This window comes from Bombus affinis, unplaced genomic scaffold (genome assembly GCF_024516045.1).
Source record: "Bombus affinis isolate iyBomAffi1 unplaced genomic scaffold, iyBomAffi1.2 ctg00000702.1, whole genome shotgun sequence".
In the NCBI taxonomy this organism is placed as follows: Eukaryota; Metazoa; Arthropoda; class Insecta; order Hymenoptera; family Apidae; genus Bombus; species Bombus affinis.
Window position 1 is genome coordinate 43878 of NW_026109296.1, and position 5485 is coordinate 49362.

Below are 5485 nucleotides of genomic sequence, written 5' to 3' on the forward strand. Positions count from 1 at the left end.
CCTCCTTTTTCCTTTGCTTTGAGGACAGACAACCCCGGTAAAACCTGTCGGCAGTCATCAGGGTTGTCCTTTCATGCCCCGTTGTATCTTCTTCGTCGGGCAGTTATTCTGTATATTCAGTATTGCTCTCGTCATCTTCTCAGCTAGTTCAGAATACTGGGCTGATCTCCTTCTGTGGTTCTTTGTTGTCTTGTATCTCTGCCTTCACTGCTCCGCGTAGTTGTTGTTGCTCTCGTTCTCCTCCTTACCTCCTTCAAGGCCTTCGCTGTCACCCTCCTGTGAGACATGACGGTCTTGCGAAATTGCCTGAATTTATCCCAGCTCTCGTTCTTGGCGGCCACCGTGGCGATCAGATTGTCCACGTCGCCAAGAGCGTTCTCCAGCTCAATCCTTCTGTCCGTTCACTTCGGGCACGTGAAGAGGGCGTGCTCTGCATCGTCGTTAGGGTGTGCACAGTCGAGACAGTTGCTGTCGCTGCTCTTGCCAATCCTCTTCCTATAGAAACCAAAACTCCTGTAGAGGTGAGCGTGTGTGCGTTATATATTTATTGGACGTGCGTGATAGTTGTAGTAGTTGGGCCTGGTCCGCTGTAATTGTCACTGGGAGCTGTAGATGTCGCTGCCGTCGTCCGACAGTATTTAGTGTCGAGTGGTGGTATTTGGCTTGTCGAGTGCCGTCACACTCCCATGCCCGGTTAACAGCTGCACGGTGTGATGATCGATGTCCATCTTCTTTTTGGTAAATAGCAGCGCACTCGGTATTAATTTCCTTGCGCCTCCAGTTCCTCCTTCAGCTCGTTGCCGTCATCCGCGCCGATCCTGGTCTTATGGATCTTGTTCCTCTCGTAAGTCTCTCCGAGCATCTTTATCTTTATGTAGATCGGGAGATTCCCGGTCAACACGCAAAGTGCAGCGTGGGAGACGGTACGGTATGCACAGGGCCGTTCGCTGTGTCCGTTTCAGCTTCTTCCTGTTCTTATCGGTATTCGCTAAGCTAATTCTTCTTTCTGAACCCATACTGCCTCCGATGGAACGGGTCCGTTCCGATGCATCTCTCGATGATCTTGTTAAAGCATTTTTCCCAGATCTTGCTCATGGCTGGGAGTATGCTTATCGGCCGGTACGCGTTAGGGAGACCGGGATCCTCTCCCGGCTTCCTTAGCAGTATTACTCTGACCGTCTTCCAGCAGTCTGGTTCCAGCTTGCTTCCAGCTCCTGCTTCCAGCAGTCCAGGAGTCTTCCATCGACTCCTGCAGCCTTCTTGGTGTTCATTCTTCCGGCGGCATCGACGACATCGCCTTCGCCGATGACGACGCTGAAGCTGATGTCTTCCTCTTCTTCGGTCTCTGCCTCTTCGCGGCCCTCGTAATGGGAGAGTCCGTGTCCCATGGTGAATAGCCTCTGTAGGACTGCTTCCACCATGTCGATCGGCATGTCGTTGGTTGGTTTCTTGCTTTTGCATCTCTTCATGACTGTGCGATAGGGTTTGCCTTCTTGCTTTTTTGTATGGATGGAAACGCGTTCTAAATGTAAAAGTAACGGAGTAATTAGCGATGCACGATCCCAGGCTGGTGAATATTTTTCCATCGGGAGAAGTCATGTCGAGCGATACAAGATTTATATGCTCGTTCTGCCAGTTATTTCAACGTCTGTTACGCGATAGAAAATGAACATAAATGAATAATAAATGTATTACAGCCATAAAGATTGCTTGATGTACGCCACCGTTTTTCCCCTATTTCTCCGATACAATTTTCCTTTTTTTTTCTTTGCCAAACACTTTACTAATCGGTACGTATTCGAATTATCCTCAATTATTCTCGGTTGTTTCCGTTTCCTTTGGATTTACATAAGTACTCGTTTGATGTACGTGCAGAGAGAGATAATAACTATTAACAGCTATAAAATAAGAAGCGAAGATACGTTGAAACTCGACTTCTAGATTCGCGAGACTTTGCAGAGCTTCGAAACTCTCGTGTTTCAAACCTAATAAAAAGTTGTAGAGGGAGAATTACATTGCGAGATCAGTTAAGGAAAATCGTATCGTTGTAATAGGATTATTTCAGCGAGGGAAATTCCGTGTTGCGTGTAACGCGTTGCAAAGCCATGAGCTTTTTTTCGGGTTAATATACATAATCGCCTTATCGAACTTTCCATCTAAACCGTTGCGCTCACACGTGAATTTTGCATTTCAATCTTCTTACTTGCAGTCCAGTCCAGTTTAGTGCGACTAAGCTAAATGTTTCAGCCCTTCCAGGTAGAATATGTTTTATAGAGAGACGTACAACTCTATGAAGGAGAGATCAATAAATTGGGTTATCTTTAAATCACTGACAATTATTTCATCGACACGATTTCACCGACAGCGAATTCATCGGCAATGTCTATCAAAGTTTATTTACCGATACACCGAGTGAAATCATCCACAATCATTTCACCAATATGCTTGCCACTACATGTTATCGTTGATTATATGTCTTTATTTACACATTCGTTTACGCGCATAACGAGATAAACGAAGAAACGAAAATGATATGTTGTCATGATGTATTGTTAAATTACTAATTAACACGAGTTATATATCTACCTACATGAAAGCTTCTAAATATCAAATATAATTCATGAAAGCACACAAGCTATTTTGCTATACACAAATAGAATTATAAGGAAATGTTACGTGCTAATGATTTAACGAAATCTATTCCTCTGTACATTCGACATTTCTGTATTATTACTTGTGTACTTTCTGCTCTTGTTTACGTCATGGGAAGTAAAAATACGTTAAGCGAATCAGCTAATCTATTTGAGCGATTCAATGGCTCGGTCTTCTCTTATTCGACTACCAAGTAGAAGATAAGTTCTTGGTTATATAACATTTTATAACATCCAAATTAACTTTTTTTTCATTTTCTTTTTCTTCCTTTTTCTTTTCTTCCTTTTCTTTCTTTTTTTTCCTTTCTCTTTTTCTTTTTTTTCCTTTTTCTTTTTTTTCCCATTTTCTTTTTCTTTTTTTATCCTTTCTCTTTTTCTTTTTCTTTCCTTTTTCTTTTTCTTTTTTTTTTTACGTGGGGAAAATTCGCTCGGACACGAAGCCACTTCTTAAGTGGCGTTGTAGTGAACATCCAAATTAACTGTTTTTTTTTCTTTTTCTTTTTTTTCCTTTCTCTTTTTCTTTTTTTTTACGTGGAGGAAATCCGCATGGACACCAAGCCACTTTTGGGAGGGGGGGGGGGGGAGTGGCGTTGTAGTGAACATCCAAATCAACTGGGGCACTAATTAACTGAAGCTTCTAGTCAAACCAGGTATCAGTCTTTGTACGCAAAGGCATTCATTACAATCGTTTAAAGTTTGAAGATACACCGTTACAAATTCGTGATATGAGAGAAAGCGATTCAGAACTCGGATTCATTTGTTGGAACGACGCCGTGGGCAAAAGTACATAATGGAAAACTTTTTTCCAAGACCAATTGATATTCCTGGAACTCGATAATTCACTAGGTGATTGCTTTAACCGTGCAGAATACATGCATAAATAATTAATCGCTATTAATATTCCATCGACTTTTGAAAATCCCTGATGTGACCTATTTCACGAGATGAGAATACGTGTAAAGTAAGGTTATTGCTTGATTATCTTTAGCCGAATAAATCGAGTGATTGAAATTATAATGCGGAAGAAAGTCAAAACTATGTATATTATTTTTTTCAATTTTTATGTATCATTTGGCGGAAGGAAATTTGGTAAGTGAGGTTCACCTTCTTTAATGTCAATGATTTTGAGATATGTTATTAAGCTCCAAATTCTAAGCAATCTTCTATATATGTACATATAATTGTGTATTATATATATATAACACACGTATAATAGCCAAAGTTCAACTCCCAAGTATACGCAAAGCTTTTATTTTCAATTTATGCGATACCACTATGTTTCATGAATTTATTTGTTAACGGTATTGTAACAAATAACAAGCAGAGGACGAACTATCCGTGAACTGTTTTGCCAACGAGTACGCTTCCAATATTTTCTGTTTGAGAAAACACGATCTAAGGGGGGGGGGGCAAAGCTTGTTAATCTGGAAAGAATACAAGCATCAATTTCAAGCGCTTATAGGGAATCAAGCGGGCTTGTTAAGGTCGTAAGTTGGACAATTATCCCGTGTTGCATGCTCGATGATGGCGGCAAGCAGAACGGACACGTGCACGTCGCTCCGTAGGCATAACCGAAATATCTGGGTAAATTAAAGAACTCGGGCGGAAAAGTGCACGAAAGTGAAGTTTCTAGTGCTCCGGAATGAGTGGGAATACAAGAAATAGGGGAGCTCGCTGGTATAAAAGCGAGAGAAACGATTGAAAGTGCTGTGTGTGGAAAGTGAGGTTAGGGGCAGAGCGAAGGCCATCTTGGGTCGCGAGACCGAAGCGCCACCGTGCGGGCTACCTGGGTAACCAAGGAGTGGGAGAGCGCCCCCGTGGAGGGCCAGTCTAAACTCCCCGCGTCGAACAGTGATAGGGACACTGCGAGTTTAAGTATCCGGTCATCAGACAGACGACTGGCGACCTTACGACGACATCGGCAAGTTATTTAGGACACGAATCGCATACACGCGGAAGGATACACCTCAAACATACATATATATATATGTATATTAAAGTCATAAACACAATATGGACAAGTACTACAAGGTAAGTAAACTTACGGCTCAGGGGGTTTCGGAGCTTCCAGGCCCCGTCGGGGATTCGAGTAGCGTCCCAGGCTCGACCCGACGGTCACCCAACGACTGGACGAACGGCGAGGGGAAGGTCGATCCCAGGGCCTCCCCTCGTTCGGTAAACACGACCGGGGACCAAGAAACACCCGCAGATGTCACAGAGGAAAAGATGTGCAAAAAAAGCACAAGAAGATACCTCGAATTTGATGAAGACATCGCGGGATTCATCGAGGATGTCGAGATGCCAATGCAGGCACTCAAGGATAAGACACCACCCACCGAAAAGGCGACCCGATTCGCCAAGGAAAAAATCCCGAAAGGTGACAAGATCACCAGATATTTGAGAAAGTCCCCAGTGGAGGGGAGCGCGTGCAAGACAACGAGAAGCCTGGCCAGGAGCCAGCCGATGGCAACGAAGGACGAAGCGGCCAGCACCTCGGAGCTAGACACACCGGCGGAAATGTCGGACAGCGGCAGCGAAGCGGCGGCACCAAGAGAATGTCTCAGGAGGAAGGCCATGGCGAACAGAGCAACGGCCGAGACCGAAAGCAATGACGAGGACAGTATCGTCATCAAAATGAGCGAATGGAAGGCGATGACGGAAATCATCACAGAAGTCTTCCGCGAAATCCAATACATAGGTAGCAGACTCTACCTCATGAGCAAAAAGGATACCGACATCAAGAAAAGGAGGGACGCTATCAGTAAAAAAGCGTCCAAGCTCCACTCGATGTTGAACGAGATGAGGCTCAAGAGGAACGCTAGGACAGTCACGGC

At 44.0% G+C, this 5485-nt stretch overlaps 1 long non-coding RNA gene across 1 annotated transcript; it reads right to left on the reverse strand.

Moving 5' to 3' along the window:
* Positions 1-2653: 2653 nt before the first annotated feature.
* Positions 2654-3210, reverse strand: LOC126928237 (uncharacterized). Its single transcript, XR_007716467.1, has 2 exons — positions 3132-3210; positions 2654-2909 (listed from the first exon to the last, which is right to left on the reverse strand). It is a non-coding gene; the product is annotated as an uncharacterized LOC126928237 (long non-coding RNA).
* Positions 3211-5485: the final 2275 nt, after the last annotated feature.